Genomic DNA, 19,776 nt, shown 5'->3' on the forward strand with positions numbered 1-19,776 from the left:
TAGGCCAGTAGGTCACATTCACAGTCACTGAAATACAGTTTTAAGATTGGTGTAAAAACAGTACATGTCATCCAAATTTCAAGGCTGTATCTCAAAAAAACAAGGAAGTAGGTCAGTAGGTCAAGGTCACAGTCAAATAATTTCTAATCGCTTGGGTCATCAGATAACTATAATTAAACAATCTAGGAAATATTACCTGAGAATGTCTGAAGTATTTTTTCTTATATAATTCATAATTATAACATTTGACACCCGGGGCGGGGCCTCTTTTCACAACAGGGGCATAATTTGAAAAAAAACACACTTGTTAGAGATCCACCAGACAATGTTACACACCAAATATCAAATACCTAGGCCTTGAACTTTCAGACAAGATTTGTTTTCCTATATAAGTCTATGTTAAACTTTGTACCCCAAAAGCAGGGCCTCTTTTCACCGTAGGGACATAATTTGAACAATTTTTGTAGAGAAACACTAGGAAAGGCAACGTACTTATTATTAAAAGCCTAGGCCTTGCAGTTCCACGCAAGATGAGTTTTAAAGTGTTTTTTCCTATAAACGTCTATGTAAAACATGAAATACCCGGGGCAGGGCCTCTTTTCATCCCATTTATTTATTTATTTTGTTGGGTTTATTGTCGCACCGACACAATTTTAGGTCATATGGCGACTTTCCAGCTTTAATGGTGGAGGAAGACCCCAGGTGCCCCTCCGTGCATATTTCATCACGAGCGGGCACCTGGGTAGAACCACCGACCTTCCGTAAGCCAGCTGGATGGCTTCCTCACGTGAAGAATTCTTTTCATCCCAGGGGTACAATGTGAACAATTTTGTTAGAGAACCACAAGGCAATGCTACATACAAAATATCAAAGGCCTAGGTCATTTGGTTTTAGACAAGAAGAATTTTAAAGCTTTTTACTATATAAGTCTATGTAAAACTTGGAACCCCCGGGACGGGGCCTCTTTTAACTTGAATAATCTTGATAGAGGACTATAAGATGATGTCACATACTAAATATCAAGGCTCTATGCCTTGTAGTTTTGAACAAGAAGATTATTAAAGTTTTTCCTTTCAGTTGCCATGGCAATCAGAGTTCTGCATGGAATTAAATTCTATGAACAGTTTTGTAAGGGGACTAACCAAGGATTATTTCTGTGAAGTTTTGTGTAATTCTGCCTTGTGAGTTTCAAGAAGATTCTTTTAGAAAATGTTGACGGAGGCACGACTGACGACGGACATTGAGCGGTAACAAAAGCTCACCATGAGTCTTTGGCTCAGGTGAGCTGAAAATGCATCAAATTTAATCTTAAATTCTAAGTAGAAAGGGATATAATACATGAAAATTTGATGCCAGAGTTATGAACCTTGTGTCAGGTCACATGATATGGGTGATAAGGTGATACATCTATTTTAAGTTTGAATCAAATCCATTTAGTAGTAAACGAGATAACAGATTTCGGGACGCGACGCGACAAAACTTACTCCTATAGAGCCCCCCCCCGCCCCTCCCCACCCAACATAAATATTGAATATATAATATAAATATGAAATGTATATAATTAATAGATCTAGAAGGCAGAAGGCAGACATGCTTGATTTTTAAGAGAGAAAGAAATAATTTTCAAATCTGAAAATGTACTCTTCGTAGGATTATAAACCATGAAATATCTCAACAATAATACAGATACTGAAATTGTGAACGTCATACTAGTATTGAAATGGTAAATTTTCAGATGTGAAAAAGGCAGTCTTCTTGGGATTATAAATATATGTAGCAACAAATGTATTAATTTCTGTCTTAGATTCATTCATTTAATATTTTAGTCGTTATTCCTCAAAATATTAGTGTTTGTTACCTACTTCTGATGTAAAAAGATATAGAAAGGGGACATTTGTTTGTTTTATTACAAGATCGAAATATCTTTCACTGAGTAAATTTTAGTCTGGTGTTCCCGAGTGCAAGATAATTCAGTATTACATTCTTGCATTGGTCGGATAAAAAGCTCACTTACAATTTATTTATTTATTTAATAATACCACCGCACAGAGATGTGCGAGTTGCGTAACGTCACGCTATATTTTATGCCGTCATAAAGCTTATGTTAATAGGTCTACGAGAAGTGCATTTCTTTTAAATTATGATCGTTTTGTCTGTATTTTAGTGATTTTGCAAGCAATTATTATTATACATATTTGTCTTTTTGAAGAATTTTCAGTCCTTACTATTCATATTCGCGTTCAAGTGTAGTTCCGCACTAGTGAAAATCATATTTGGATTTTTTCTCCGTTTGAAACAATCAGTTTATCATGTTATAATCTAACGGTACATTTCAGTAATCCTTTAAAAATCCGAACTAAAATCCTAAAAGTTTGCCCACAATTCTACTAAAAATTTGATCATTACAAATTTTTGAAACATTTAACGTTCAACACATTGTTCCTTTAAAAGACAAAATTGCTTTAAAAGTCATTTAGCCCCAAGCGTTAACGTTAGTGCTACAGAGTTAGGTGTCGGTTGTGAGTTATGCAGTTAAGAGTTATGCCAAATAGTGTAAAATTCAGTGTACAAGAAATGAGGCCAAAATGACTTTTAAAAGTTACATTTAGACGACCAAGACAAAATACGGTAGAATATGTGTTTGAATAAAACAGTTATGATTTTATTTGTACATTTTGTAGTTATATACTAGAGTGTGAAATTTTATGTCAAACTTTTCAGAGCATTACTGAAACATAACGACACATTATAACCTGATAAACCCACTGTCTTAGAAGTGGGAAATCCAAATACAATTTTCACTTGCACGCAACATCAATTAAAGGCGAAAGAATATGAATTAGATTAACAGATAATTGGAAAGTTCTTTTTAACAAAATCATAAGTAGAAAGTAGCTATATTAAAATGAAAAAAGAAATCAATCTCGTAGAACTATATCACTCACCCCTCCCCCCAACATATTTATTGCCATAAGAGCAAGCGTAACATTACGTGTGACCTACATGGATAAATTGTGCAAGAAAATAAATAAAAAAATTTATTTGTAAAACTGAAATTTTTTTTACGCGTGAACACTAGAGTTTACATTTTCAGAAGATGCTTCTAGAATTGATTGTATTTCGACTAATACTGAAACAAACAAACAAACAAAAACTTAAACTCCGGTCCCAAATTCTTTTATTTGTGTGCATGAACTGATCCGCGCATATTTATTCATCTTTAAAAACTATACCTGTTCAGTTTAAAAATAAGTTATATTTGAAATGCTTTTAAAATAATTTACCAAATCGGCATTATTCTAGATGGTTTCTTACAAATACTGGGTGCCCCTGATACTTTATGTATCTAAGTCAAATGTGAACATTGTACTTATAAATGTATTTTTTAAATATAATGCGATAAAACTAAAGATATCTCAAGACCAGTAACAAACCAAACTAGAAATATTTGATTCGTCTAAAATAGTTCGACTGTATCACCGATCTAAAATTATATAATTGCCTCAATTTTATAGAAACTATTTATCATAAAAATTAACTTACATTTAACAAATACATAATACAGTTTAGCTAATGTTATACATTTAACCCTTAGCTTGCTGGCGGCAAGTGATTCTGCCTTTGCGACCAGTGCAGACCAAGATCAGCCTGCACATACGTGCAGTCTGATCATGGTCTGCACTGTTCGCTATTCAGTCAGTAAATTTTTCGTAAACACCCCTTCAAATGATAAATGGTACTGCCCAAATTGGAAGATGGACCAGTCCATTATAGAAATTTAGCATGGTAATTAGGGTTAAAACGCTTAAACATGAGCAATTTAAGCTATCAATAAAGGTGACAATGCCCAAGAGGTCGCTTTGGAAAACGGAATGTAAAATTTTGTCACAATGACTTTTGACCTTCAAGTGTGACTTCGCCCTAGGACCTAGTGATCTACGTTGAGGGGGAGGGGGTGCTGATGCTGGGGGTGTGAGCGAATTTAAAAAAACAATATGAGGTATAAGCCAGTGTCAGAAATGTAAGAAAAGGGTTAGTGGTAGCAGTGTGTGTAGGGAGGGATAAGGGCTATGAGGGGTGAAAACAGTCCAAATGAAATACAAGCAAGTATGAAAGATGTAAAAGCAATACAAAGAGTGGGTGTTGTGGTAGAAAAGGAGATGGAAGATGAGATGTGATGTGTGTGAGATGTAGAAAATATACAAGAAAAAATTGAAGCGAGTGGGGTTGGGAGTAGAAGTGTGGGAATAAGGGATACTTAAACATCATAAAAACATATAATATACAAGATATACATTAATTTACGATCTAATTAATTTTAAAGAAAATATAAAATAAATTGTTGTTGTCGGCGACAGGTGGTAAAATGGTGTTGTAGGAAGTAGGTGAAGGCAGGTGGGTAAAAGAGATAAGGTGAACATGAAATATAAGTGTGTGAGGAATGTATGTTGCTAGGTGTCGGGATTAGGGTATAGAAAGTATAGGTAGGGCTTAACAGTGTGGGATATACCAGTGCAAAGAAACAATATGAGTTATAAAATCTGGAAAGTAGATCCCTCGGAAGCACCGAGAACAAAGCAAGCAGTGAAAATTGCAGACTCGGTTTGATTGAGTTTGTTCAGTCAAATTGTGAAGCGTGCCATAAAACTTTAAGGAACATTATTACAAAATCTGACCCGAGTGCCATTGACCTTTGACCTACCTGATCTTAAACCTAAAAACTTTTGCCCCTTCTTAAGATGTAAGGTTTGGTGATTATAGGGCTTTGGGTAAGAGGATATAGTGCAACTGAGAAGTTTGTCATAAAACTTTAAACAGCACTGTTTTAATGTTTGACCCAGTGACCTTGACGTTTAGAAAGCCAGAGATGTCTGTCCCTTACCAGCACTAAAACTTACGTAAAGTTTAAATTTAAAAGGGGAAGTAGTAAAGAATATATAGTTACACAAGCTTGCCATAAAATTTTAACATTGACGGAAAGGCAAGTACAATAATTCTCTTTATTCTAGATCTTTATATAGTCGAACTTAGTACCTTTCAAGCCATTTAGACAATATGGAGCGGACATGAAGTGAAACTTTATGACTTGACCTCAAAGGGTAACCGTAACTTTAGACCTAGTGACAATGGTTATGAGCTCTTTACACCGTATTCATGAGATTAATAATTGATGTCAGTTTCATAAAAGCAGACACGATGGACGGACGTACGAACGGACTGGTGGACATACGTGACTCCAATATAACCCCATGTACTTTGTACGTGTGGATATGATTATAAACATGTCAGCTTATTTCTAATTTGTTTAAATATGCTTGTGTCAGGGCGGCTGCGATGGTGTCATGCTTGCAAGGTTTGTCTTGATTTCATCATACTTCATTCTTCCTTCCGCATATATTTCTCTCTTGTGTGTTTGAAATCAATCTGAAAATGATTATAAATAATTAAGACATGAAATACTTCAAGATGTAAGGTCAAATCAAATTAAACTAAATATTTCATTTTTTTCTTTTCAGACTAAGAAGTTAAAAATATATCTCCCCTTCATTTGAAAGCAAATAATACAAATTTGGAATGGAAATATTTAATAAAAGGCAGCATATAAACAATATGAAAATAGAGATTTTACCCTGATGTGACAGTGACCTTTGACTCAATGGGCTTTGCATATTGTCTAATCGCCATACACCTTTATGGCAACTTTAAAGTTAATAACTTGAATGGTTACTGAGTTATGTTCTTGACACGAAATAGGATGGACATACAGTCAGACCGACAGACGCAAGCAATCACGCGCCATTTTATAATATGTCCGATTAATGGGCTTTCATTCTGCAAAATGCAAGAAAAAAATATGATTCTTGGCCTAGTTACTATCTGATAATTGAATTATTAACTGAATGATAATAAACGAAGTATGAAGGTTTAAAGTTGTTATAGTTGCCCAAAACAAGAAAAAACAACAACAACAACAAACAAGAGCTGTCCGTAAGACAGTCAAATTCGACTATTCGAAATATTGTCCCGAACAGAAAAATTTACCCAACAAGTTAAATATCAAAAGAGTTTTAAGTTCAAAAGGGGACATAATTGAACAAAATGAGGTCAGAGTTATGGATTTGCTGCTATCAACAGTTTTATTCCCGAATACATGTAAATTTAATTCAATATCTGCCATTATTTTGGAGAAGTAACTTACATGAAACTTTAACCAGAATTTTCTAAGTCCAAAGGGCTAATTTGCCCAAAATACATCAGAGTATGGACATTGACCATGAGGTTGGTATTGATCTAGAAAAAGAACCAAATATTTCAAATCTATTTGCTTAGTATATTTGTATGTACTGCATCAAACTTACCAGAATTTTCTAGTCCAAAGGGGCATATTTCATTATAGGTCAGTTATGGACTGCTGCCATCACTAGTTTTATAACCCGACATGACCCATGTGAGGTTTAATTGACCAATATCATGCATTATTTGAGATAGTGACTTGATTAACTTTAACCAGATTTCTAAGTCACAGGAGCGCATAATTTGTCAAAAATATGTCCGAATTATGGGCTTGACCCAGGAGTTGGTAAATGTCTAGAGAAGAAAAAATAAGTTTCAAAGTTATAGCCTTTAAATGATAGTGTATGTACATGCATGCAAACTTAAACAAGGTGTGCCGCTGACGCCGACGCATGGTGGCTACACCTAGACTATTTTGCAAATCGAGCTTAAACACAAAATTCAGATTACTGAGAAGCACAACATGCAAAATTATGCAGACTCTAATTTTAGCACAGTACAAAACACAAAGTTTCGTAACTACTATCTTATCACGTACCTAACATGCACCTAGGGTTGGACTGATCACTTTGTGTAATTTCATTAAATGTGGCAAGGGTTTGAGAGATTAGGCGCGCACAAATTGCATATACAGACTCTATGTAATATAGTACATTACACAAAACAAAGTCCCATAACTCTACAGTTTTTTTTCTGAAAGATCTTACATGCCTCACAACTAGTGTTACTGCTGATCACTGTGTATTCATTAAATGTGTGCAGGTTTAACGAGATTGCACGCACAATTGATATACAGATATTATAGTAAAGTACAAAACAATAAGTCCATACACCTACTTTTCTTGAAGAAATAACCATGCCAAATGCACAATTATTTTGGTACTTGATATGTGAGAGTGTCATTAAATTTGTGTCAAGGATAGGAGAGTTTGTCGCACAGTTGTGTCTAAGACAGCACCGCAACCATACCCCCCACAACTTCGTTGTACAATGACAGCTAATTACTGACTTGATATAAATAGAATATAGTATAACGTGAAATGTTGGCGTAAGAGTTACGGAAATTACGTTCAGTGTTGTATAAGCAAACAATTCAAATCCAGTGATTAATCGAATTAAACATGCTTGAAGAACAAAATAAGAGCGTCAAAACAACAGGTGACTTTACTTGGCATTCAGTAGTGATCTTGACCTTTGACTGACAACTATGGGTCATGTTCCGACACATTGTCTAATCATTGTAAACATTCTGTGTAATAATAAAACGTCTTCAATGTAATTAAATTATGATCGAACAAATTTTTACATGAGCTTACTGCTGACCTTTAACTAAAGAAGGCAGCATTAACATGTCTCAGACGTGGAATATTTTGTAGACCTAGATAACCATTAATTATATAAAAATACATTAAAATTGACGGAGCGTGACCAATTTTACTTGACTTTAATATTAACCTTGACATTTAACCTACAATCATAAGTCATGTCCGTGCATAATTTACATAATGTCCTCTATTTACATACCATGTTTTATTAACCTAGTTTATATACTTGCAGGATTCAGGTTTGTGGACGGATGGACGGAGGGCATTACTATAGTCCCCTCCGGTGTTCCACCGGTGGGGGACTAATGATCATACAACGAAATCCCTATCATGACCACACAACCACTTCATGTTGATGATGAATACCAAGTTTCATTAAATTTGCAATGATAATACATTGTATACAAGATACAGATGTAGTTGAAATACAGGTATTGGAACCCAAAACAAGATTTTTGTTTGTTTTGGTTTACGCCGTTTCAACGTATTTCAGTCATGTAATCGGGGCATCAACCTACAGTGTTCCTGGATTCGTACCAGTACAAACTGTCCCGAAGTAACGCCAACTTACCCACAGACAGAGTGGAGACTAAGATTTCAGACACAATGTCGTTTAATCAAATAGGACGGAGAACATACGCCTCGACCGAGGATAGAATCGCGACCCGAGATCCGTAGACCAACGCTCTACCTATGAGCTAGCGGGCGGGCCCAAACAAAGATAACTTAAAATATAACCCAAACATGAATATGCGCAGGCAGCTTCAGTTGACGATGTAATCATTTGCATTAGTTGGATGGAATAGTAGAACTGTTAAAACAACAAATTACTGATCAAAAAAGATGCGGACATTAAAGCCAAAATGTGTACATGTTTCATTAGAAAGGGTAGGGACCTGAATGCCAAGGTATGTCGCTGAATTATTTCAAAAAAAGAAGTTCGTAAAAAAGCGCTCAACTAATCGCGTTATAACAGTACAATTTAGAATACAAGAGCTCCGCCAAGCAGGCAATAAAACCCCGAAGGGTGTCATCAAAGGGGGCGAAATTGAACAACATATGGAAGGAATTCAAATATCTGAGTCTACAAAAACATAACATGTAAAGGTAGTCAAATACACCTAACAAGACACCGCCTGAGTGTCGACGATCATCTGCATTATTTTTGTGATAATAGAACATGCATTGTCGTACCATGAATTTTCTAAGTCACAAGAGGGCATCATTCTGGCAAAAAGTAGGATAGAGTTATGTTTCCTTGATGTACATTGACCACTATGATGAAGAAAAAACTGTTGCAAGTTTTAAAGCATAGCTTTATAGTTTATGAGAAAAGTGACTTAAACATAATGCATCAACCAAACTTTTTTTTAATCCAAAAGGGTGCCTAATCTTGCAAAAGCAGGATGGAAGTTATGTTGCTTGCTGTACAGGTCAGCTAATGTGAACAAGTGATTGCAAGTTTCAAAGCAATAGCTTGATATTAAGCAGAAAAAGTTGACATAAACATAAAACTTAACAAGAAATCTGATATTTTCAAGTCCAAAGGGGCCATAAATCTGCAAAACAGGATGGTTATGTTACTTGTGTACAGGGTCACTTAAATGATGGTGAACAAGGTTTGAAGTTTGCAAAGCAATGCTTGATAGTTAAAAGAAAAGTCTTGACTAAAATAAAACTTAACCAAGAAATCATATTTCTAAGTCCAAAAGGGGCAATGAATTATTAGCAAAAAGCAGGATAGGGTTATGTTGCTTGCTGCAAGGTTCATTATGATGTAAAAAGTGTTCAAATTGCAAACGATTGCTTTGACAGTTTATAAAGAAAAGTTGACCTAAACAATAAATTTAACCAAAATCTGATATTTTTCTAGCAAAAGGGCACTAAATCTTGCAAAAGCAGGATGGAGTTATGTTTCTTGCTGTACAGGGTTAGCTTATATGGTGAACAAGTGGTTGCAAGTTGGTTAAGCAATAGCTTGATAGTTTAGGATAACTGAACCTAAACAAAAATTTTATTTTTTTTTTTTTTTTTTTTGTTGGATTTAACGTCGCACCGACACAGTATAGGCCATATGGCGACTATCCAGCTTTTAATGGTGGAGGAAGACCCAGGTGCCCTCCGTGCATTATTTCATCACAAGCGGGCACCTGGGTAGAACCACCACCTTCCTAAGCCCTGGGTACTTCCTCACATGAAGAATTAACCCCCGAGTGAGGCTCGAACCCACATCGATGAGGGGCAAGTGATTTGAAGTCAGCGACTTAACCACTCGGCCACGGAGGCCCCCACAACTTCGTTGTACAATGACAGCTAGTTACTGACTTGATACAAGTAGAATATAGTATAATCGTGAAAAGTTGATTATGGAAAAAAATCGTTCATCGTTGGGGAAAATGCAAACTAATTCAAAACCCTGATTAAAGGTCCATTACAAGGGAAAGTAGTTGGGGAATTTTTTTTATACCGTGCATAACTTTTGCAAGACACAAAAATGAAAATTGGAGGGCAAAATTTTTCAGAAGGCTTTGGGGAACCCCAAAAAAAGTAGTGTATTATGTCGAAATTTCAATGAATCGCAGAATGACCCCCCCGGTTTTTTTAAAATTTCTTCAAAATTCATAAAAATAATTGTACATATACTGTGATTTATTTCGAATTTCTAATACCAACTTTCATTTTCCAAAAAAATGAAAAAGTTTCTGTGCTTTTTAAAAAAGAAAATTAAAATTTCACTTTCCCTTTGTATTGGACCTTTAAACCCGGGAAATTTGTATATGCCCCTTGAACATCTTTAAAAAAAAAAAGAGCGTCAAACAACAGGTGACTTTACTTTTTGGGATTCAATGACTTGCCCTTTTCGACAAAATAGGGATGTGTCCGACCTTGTCAAAACATGGTAAACATTTCTTGGGAATAATAAAAACGTCCTTCAATGTAATTGAAATTTATAGATCATAAACAAAATTTTTACATGACCTTAAGCAGTGACCTTGACCTTTAACTGACAAGAAAAGAGCATACATTGTCTCATGACGGGAAAGTTTGTGTTTAGCACTAAGATAATCCATTAATATATATAAAATACATATAAAAATTACGGAGCAGTAACAATTTTACTTGATCTTTGACCTTGACATTTAACTTACAATCATAAGTCATGTCCGTGCATAATTTAAATAATGCCCCCTATTTACATACCAAGTTTTTTAACCAGCTTAAAATATTTGCAGGGGTTTAGGGTTTGGACGGATGGACGAGGGGATTTCTTTTCCCCCCCGGGTTCCACCGGTGGGGGATAAGATTACAACGAAATCCCCATCATGACCCCACAACCATTCATGTTGGTGGAATACCAAATTTCATTAAATTTTCAAAGATTTTAATCGTTGTATAGAGACACAGATGTAGTTAAATACATGATTGGGAAACCCAAAACAAGATTTTTTTTTTGTTTTGGGTTTAACGCCGTTTTTCAACATATTTCAGTCATGTACGGGGGCGTAACCTAACCAGTGTTCCCGGATTCTGTACCCGTACAAACCTTTTTTTTCCCCAAGTAACGCCAAATTCCCCACATGAATTTATAGGTGGAGGACCCCTGATTTCAGACACATTTGTTTATCAAAATGTCACAGAGAACATACGCTGTAAAGAAATTTATATAATTTTTTTTTTTGAAAAAAAAACCCTTTTTCCTTTTATCTTTTCATAAGTTAAAAACACTTTTCTTTCAAAAAGGCCAGCAAACAAGTTAAGATTAGGTTTTAAATTTAAAAGTCGTCACTATAGAAAAAATTTGTTTTTTCACGAAGGCAATAAAATCATCTAAAGTTATTAGTCAGGTCAATAAGTGTTTTTAAAATTGCAGTAAAATGATGGGGCATTTTGGGTTAACTGGTGACAATTTTTCTTATTTTTCGAGAAATATTTTTATTATTTTTACTTTTGGGTTTTTACCAAATTCATAATTTTGCTTAGTAAATGATGTATTTGCCAAACTGTATAAATTGGAGACAAAAAATGATTGTTGGGGCAACGTAAGGGCGCCCGCCACACAGCAACCACGTGGTGGCTCGGAAGCCGCCCGGGGTAAGGGCCTTTCGCTGCGCGCAGCCCGAACGATTGCGAGTAGACAGAGATTATGAATGCTTAAAAGGCTTATTTGTGCAGATGGAATTTTGTTAGCTCTGCGTTAGAAGTTTAAAAATTTGGGACGGAAAATACAAAAAACAGTGTATTGAGTTTTTTTATCCAGAGACTTAAGGAGCGGCTACCTACAGCCCCCGCCCGAGGGGAACTCGCGACCCCCCCAGATCCCTAGCCAACCTCTTACTACTGGCTAAATGGGCGGGGCCCCAAAACAAGAGGGTAACTAAACAAAAACCAAAATATGAAATAGCGCAGGCACGCTTGTGTGATGTAAAACAAGTTGCATTAAATTGGATGGAAAATTAGGAAATGTTAAAGCAAATAACGCTCAAAAAAAAAAGACCAACATTAAAAACCCAGACAATAAACGCACATGCATGCCTACTCCATTTTGAAGTGTGTACCAAGTTTCATAAGAAAGGGTAGGAGGACCTGAATGCACAAGGTATGTCGCTGTATTATTGTTCAAACAAACAAGGGTTTCCGTAAGACAGCGCGCTCAACTAATCGGCGATTTAACAGTACAATTTAGACACAAGAGCTCCGCCAAGCGGGGCAATAAAACTTCGAAGGGTGACATCAGAGGATGGGAGGAAAATTGAACAACAATGGGAAGAAATTCCAAAAAAATCTGAGTCTACAAAAAACAAATAACCATGTAAAGGTAGTAAATAACCTAAAAAAGAGCACCGCCTTCAGTGCTGACGCTCATTGATTTTTTAAAATAGAAATAGTTCCTACCCATGATTTTCAAATCTAAAAAGGGCCATCATTCTGGCAAAAAGTGGAAAATTTATGTTTCTTGATGTCAGTTCCACTTTGATATGAAAAACTGTTGCAAGTTTTAAAAAGGAAAACTTTTATAGATGAGAAAAGTGAAATTAAAAAATAATGCTCAACCCAAAAAAAGTTTTTCTAAATCAAAAGGGGGAATAATTATTTCAAAAAGCGGGGTGGAGTTTTGTTTCTTTCTGTACAGGGCAGCTTTTAGTGAACAAGTGTTCCCGTTTCAAAGCAACTTTGATAGTTTTTAAGAGAAAAAGTTGACCTAAACATAAAACTTTAAACCCAAGAAATCTGATATTTTTAAGTCAAAAGGGGCCCCTAAATCTTTAAAAAGCAGGGGTGCATTATTTTCCTGCTGACAGGGTCAGCTCGATGGTGAACAGGTTGCAAGTTTTTAAAACAACAGCTTTTAATTTAAAAAGAAAAAGTGGACCTTAAAAATAAAAATTAACCCAAAAAATTGAATTTTCTAAGTCCCAAAAGGGGGAAAAGTATTGCAAAAAAGCGGGTGGGGTTTGTTTCTTCTATCAGGGTCTGTTATGGTGAACAAGTATTCCAAATTTCAAACTGTTTTTAAATCGATATTTTTAAGTTCAAAAAGGGGCCATAAATCTTTCAAAAAGCAGGATGGAGTTTGTTTTTTTTTGTACAGGGGCAGCTTATAATGGGAAAAAGTGTTGCAATTTTTTTAAAACAATAGCTTTATAGTTTAGGTAAAAGCATCCCCAAAATAAAATTTTTTTTCTATTTTTTGGGGGTTTTAAAGTCGCACCCACACAGTTATACATATGGCGACTACCAGCTTTGTGGTGGAAGAAGTCCCAAGGTGCCCCCCGTGATTTTTCATACGAGCGGCACCTGGGTAGAACCCCCCGCCTTCCGTAAGCCAGCTGGATGGCTTCCTTACATGAAGAATTCAACGCCCATAGTGAGGCTCGAACCCACATCGAGACCTAAACATAAAACTTAACCAAGAAATCTGATATTTTCTAAGAACAAATGGGGCCATAAATCTTGCAAAAAGCAAGATGGAGTTATGTTTCTTGCTATACAGGATCAGCTTATGATGGTAAACAAGTATTCCAAGTTTCAAAGCAATAGCTTTGATAGTTTAGGAGAAAAGCTGACCTAAACATAAAACTTAACCAGGCAAAGCCGACGCAGACGCCGACAACCACTCAAGTGATGACAATAACTAATCTTTTTTTTTTTCAAAAAATCAAATGAGCTAAAAATTGGAGTGGCCATTCATGTTGTTCCACAGAAAAGTGCTCTCGGGTTTTTCCTACGTCCATTAATAAACAAGTTTCAAAATAAGGTATTTATAATAACAGGAAATAGACGTAATTCAAAACAATATCGTAAGTGAACAAAAAACAAGGATTTGCCAAATAAAAACAAGAGTACTGCAATGCTGAGCAATATACACAAAGCAAAGTCATATATGACATTTGACCCCTAAGTATGACCTTGTGGTGAACATTTGTGCCAAGTTTCTTTGAATCTTTCAAGCAGTTCAAGAGTTACAGACCGGACAGAAAAAAACAAATTGATATGACCTTTGACACTTAAGTGTGACAAAGACCTTGAAACGAGACATCCAAAACATGCACTCTGCATGTCGTCTTGGTCTAATAAAAATTTGTGTCAAGTTTCTTTGAAATTCTTCAAGGGGTGCAAGAGTTACAGAGCGAACACGAAATGGCTAACGGACAGACAGACGGACACCGGGGTCATTACATAATACGTCCCTTCAGGCGTATAAAAAACAAGAGCACCGCCTTGCGGGTGCTGACGCTCATCTGATTTTGTTTTTGTATAATAGACAATTTGTCCTACCCATGATTTTCTAAGTCCAAAAAGGACCATAATTCTTGCAAAAAGCAGGATGGAGTTATGTTTTTTGATGTACATAGTCAGCTTATGATGGTGAACTGTTGCAAGTTTCAAAGCAATAGCTTGAATTGTTTAGGAGTAAAGCTGACCTAAACATAAAACTTAACCAATAAATCTGATAGGGGCCATAAATCTTGTAAAAAAAGCATGATGGAGTTATGTTTCTTGCTGTACAGGGTCCGCTTATGATGGTGAATATCTGTTGCAAGTTTTAAAGCAATAGCTTTGATAATTTATGAGAAAAGCTGACCTAAACATAAAACTTAACCAAGAAAACTGATTTTCTAAGTCCAAAAGGGGCAATAATTCTTGCAAAAAGCAGGATGGAGTTATGTTTCTTAATGTACAGAGTCAGCTTATGATGGTGAACAAGTGTTGCAAGTTTTAAAGCAATACCTTTGATAATTTAGGAGAAAAGCTGACCTAAACATAAAACTTAATCAAGAAATATGATATTTTCTAAGTCCAAAAGGGGCCATAATTCTTGCAAAAAGCAGGATGGAGTTATGTTTCTTGCTGTATAGGGTCAGCTACTGATGGTGAGCAATAGCTTTGATAATTTAGGAGAAAAGCTGACCCAAACACAAAACTTAACCAGGCAACGCCGACGCCGACGCCGATCAAGTGATGACAATAACTCATCTTTTTTGTCTTCAAAAATCAGATGAGCTAATGAATAAAAATGGTGCATAATTTGGACAGAAATACAAATCAGAGCTATGGGGATTGTTACCACACATGCAAATGATGATGATAAAGGTATTTTTAAGTTTCAAATCATTATATATCCAGAAAGCGAAGATTGTCAAAAAATTTCAAGTATGAAAGGGGCATAATTCTGTCAAAATACAATTAGAGTTATGAGGATTGTAATAACACATGGAGATGGTGGTTATAAAGAAATATTTTTTTAATTTAAACCCGTTATCTTTTCAAGTGCCAAAGATATGTCTATAAACAAAGCATTAAAAAAATTCACATGAAAATAATTCAAAGTATAACACCTTGGTGACCTTGACCTTGGGTATAATGGACCCAGCCCCTAACATTACTTTGTTTGCATGTTGAGCAATGTTAATATGAAGTTAAAGTAAGATATAAGCAATAGTAACAAAGAAAAACAAAGGTTGCTGAAAAACTTTAACCAAGAAAGCTCATGCCGACATCGACACCGGGGCGAGTAAAATAGCACCCCTATTTTCCGAATCGTGGAGCTAAAATGGAGCATAATAATAATAAAACATGAAAGTCCCGACAATGTGCACTTGTCTACTTCATGTTTATGATATATATCGGGCTTCGTTTGAGCCATGCCATGAGAAAACTAACAAAGTGGCTTTGTGGCCAGCATGGATCAAGACCAGCCTGCGCATCCGCACAGTCTGGATGCGCAGGCTGGTCTGGATCCATGCTGGTCGCAAAGCCACTATGTTGGCTTTCTCGTGGCGCGGCTCATTTGAAATGGTACACAAGGTACAGATGTAGTTGTCATATTGGTTAAAAGTCATTGAAGAAAACTGTAAGGGGATAGAATGACAGACGGACAGTTCAAACTCTACCTCCTTGATCTTCGAGACATAGGACATGAAAAATATAGGTAAAAAGTGAACAGTATTCATGACAGACTGGTTCCAGAACCTTACTTTAATCATATCATGTAGATAATGATGAGGAACAAATATCTTATGTTTGAGTAACAGCAGTACATAAAAACTTTAGCAAAGAATAAAAAAATGCCTGCAGATGAAATAGTGAGTAGGGTACTTCTCATTATTCGTATGGTCGTGCTTAAAAATAAGCTATTGCAGAATAGATGTCACAAAATTAACAAGAGCTGTCCATAAGACAGCGCGCTCGACTTTTCTCAGTGCTTGACTCTGAATTAGAGCTTTGCCAGTAAAAAATATCCAAGTTGGAAAGGGACATAACTCTGTCAAAATTCAAATCAGAGTTATGAGTTATGGGAATTGTGTCTTCTGTTGTAGACTTTGATAGTAAACAACTATTTTGAGTTTCAAGTCAAAAGCTTCAACAGTAACTGAGATATTTGACTTTTAACAAAAAAATCTAAGTTAAAAAGGGGCATAATTCTGTCAAAATTCAAACCAGAGTTATGGAAATTGTGTCTCCTGGTGTAGACTTTGATAGTAAATCCCTATCTTGGTTTCAAGTCAAAAGCATTAACAGTAACAGAGATATTTCACTTTTAACAAAAAATTCTAAGTTAAAAAGGGGCATAATTCTGTCAAAATTCAAATCAGAGTTATGAATTTGTTTCCCTTGGTGTAGACTTTGACGTTAAATAAGTATTTTAAGTTTCAAGTCAAAAGCTTTGACAGTTACAAAGATATTTGACTTTATCAAAAACTTTAACCAAAAAATCTAAGTTAAAAAGGGGCATAATTCTGTCAAAATTCAAATCAGAGTTATGGTTATGGGAATTGTGTCTCCTGGTGTAGACTTTAATAGTAAATATCTATTTTGAGTTTCGAGCCAAAGCTTTAATAGTAACAAAGATATTTGACTATCAAAAATTTTAACAAAAAATTCTAAGTTAAAAAGGGGCATAATTCTGTCAAAATTCAAATCAGAGTTATGGGGATTGTTTCTCCTGGTGTAGACTTTGATAGTAAATAAGTGTTTTAAGTTTCAAGTCAATAGCTTTGATAGTAACAAAGATATTTAACTTTATTAAAAACTTTAACCAACGCCGACGCCGACGCCGACACCGACTACGGGGTGAGTGCAAATAGCTCTACTTTTTCTTCGAGAGTTAGTATCAAACAGACTTTTTATACGTATTACCTGGAACGCATCGCGCTGCCATCTGTCGGAAATAACACAGGACGGCATGATGATATTTTTCTGCAATAGATTCTTTTCTAGGTCTTTCAGTAACGTAAAACACTATCTTCCTGCCTTTTTAAACCTGAAATAAATTATACTTTATACACCTGGTGCTACAATAACCAGTGAAAACCATGAAATTCAAAGAAAATATCTTAAGTAAGTAATGATTAGCAACCGATTGCCAGGCACTTCTATTCACAGTAATTCTCTTGCCTATAATAAATATTTATAGGTTATTAGCTTTGTATCGGGAAATATGCACGATTTCTTCAGCGAAAATATTGCGCGACTTTAGGAGCGCAATATTCTTCCGCTGAAGAACGAGTACATATATCCCGATGCAAAAATAATAACCTTTTTATTACATACTCATCTACACGTATAAATATAATGTAAGCACCATAAATTTTGTTCAATAGCCTGAATAGGATTGACAATACTGAACTAAATAGAAGAAAATAGTGCAACAACACACTGAATTACGTCACGCACCCAATATGAAATTCAGACGTCAGTATATGGAAAAATATTGACGTTTCCGGTACCAGTGTAACTTAACGGGGAATAGAAACGAGTATGTAATAATGTTTAATATCGTTGACTTCGGACCATTTACAATGTTGAGGGTCCATTTTGTTTCACTGGAATTTGGCGGAAACTTTATGTGAAGCTGTGTACACAGTGTTCTGATCTAGATGTAATATTTCAAAGTCCGAAAAAGGACTATATTTGTGTTACTCCAAACGAATATGACATAAAAATCCGGACAATATGCGCATGTCAATTAAATGTAAATAGTTGTATACCGAGTTTCATATCGATAAGATATAAACTGTAAGAGCAGCCGAGTGACAGACGGACAGACAGATGGTTCAAACACTATATACTCATGAGCCTTTGACATCGTGAGCTTAAAATATATGAGCCGTGCCATGAGAAAACCAACATAGTGGCTTTGCGACCAGCATAAATCCAGACCAGCCTGCGCATCCGCGCAGTCTGGTCAAGATCCATGCTGTTCGCTGATGGTTTCTCTAATTGCAATAGGCTTTGAAAGCGAACAGTGTGGATCCTGACCAGACTGCGCGGATGCACAGGCTGGTCTGGATCCATGCTGGTCGCAAACACACTATGTTGATTTTCTCATGGCACGGCTCTTATGTAACAATCTACGTCGTGTCATAATTCACCTTTAATGTTTGCAAAAAATATTTCTATGTTTATCTGAAAATTCTTAGAGATAAACAATTTAAAGATAACAATGTGTATTTATTCGGATACGAGTCTGTTGGTGACATAGCCTAAATACAAATATGGTCTGAATTTCATAATGACATGTTCGGTAATTTTAAGTAGCTCTACGTTTAGTTAAAACAAAATTGATTTACGTAGATTCATCGGAAGTAGTTATTGCAATCATATCTATTTTCATAATTTTGCAAGCTGGGTTCTGACCAGTACCCGCACCTTACCAGATACCGAGGCAATCAAAGTTCTCTCTCACCGGGATTCGAATCAGAAACTCCAGATATGGAGTAGAATAATCTACCATCATAACCGCAATTGTTACGCAAACGTTATTTGAGCCGCACCATGAGAAAACCAACATAGTGACTTTGCGATCAGCATGGATCCAGACCAGCCTGCGCATCCGGTTTCTCTAACTGCAAAAGGCTTTGAAAGCGAAGAGCATAGATTCTGACCAGACTGTGCAAATGTGCAGGCTGGTCTGGATCCATGCTCGTTGCAAAGCCACTATGTTGGTTTTCACATGGCGCTGCTCATTTCACTTTACCTGACTGAAGTCTTCATCTGGCCTGCCATAAAGAATTTCTGTTTTGTGCAAGAGTTGTGGAAGAGCTCTCTACCATGAGCAGAACAAAAACAGACAACATGTTCACCAAGCCATGAATTCCACTGTAACCATCCGACAGTGCTGAAAATTTGTTTATGACGTACTCAATTATAAACTCCAAGTTATAATGGCACTAAAACATTTTGATGTTTCATAATTCAGCGTAGATGCGTATGTTATAAAAAGATTATTAGATTTGTATCAAGGAAATATGCACTCGTTTTCTAGTGGAAGAATATTGCACATAATTTCCGCTGCAGAACTCGTGCATATTTCTCGAAATAAATCTAATTAGAAGCTACCTACAGGTCTTACATTATTTTATAAATTTCGATTGTACTAAAAATGACAGCATATGACACTAAATTAATTTTTAGTCTTTTAATCTTATGAAGCAATTGATCTATGAGTTGCTAAGTGATACACTCTGAGACAGAGCACACTCCTTACTTTAGTGTTGATATTTTCATTTCCGGCTAAACGCCTTACAAGTTGGTATACCTTTCAGATCTGTATTTTAGACAAGTCAGTATCTCTCTGTTTGAGATGACAACAATTAAATTCAAATTAACTCCAGGCATCAGACCTTCTTCCGCCACTGGCGTCAACTGGTGTCGT

At 35.8% G+C, this 19,776-nt stretch overlaps 1 long non-coding RNA gene across 1 annotated transcript; it reads right to left on the minus strand.

Annotated features, from left to right (window-relative positions):
• Positions 1-1,577: 1,577 nt before the first annotated feature.
• LOC123542897 (uncharacterized) lies at positions 1,578-19,235 on the minus strand. Its single transcript, XR_006684856.2, has 3 exons — positions 19,099-19,235; positions 17,259-17,382; positions 1,578-5,424 (listed from the first exon to the last, which is right to left on the minus strand). It is a non-coding gene; the product is annotated as an uncharacterized LOC123542897 (long non-coding RNA).
• Between the last annotated feature and the right edge of the window lie 541 nt (positions 19,236-19,776).

Source organism: Mercenaria mercenaria, chromosome 19 (genome assembly GCF_021730395.1).
Source record: "Mercenaria mercenaria strain notata chromosome 19, MADL_Memer_1, whole genome shotgun sequence".
NCBI lineage: Eukaryota > Metazoa > Mollusca > Bivalvia > Venerida > Veneridae > Mercenaria > Mercenaria mercenaria.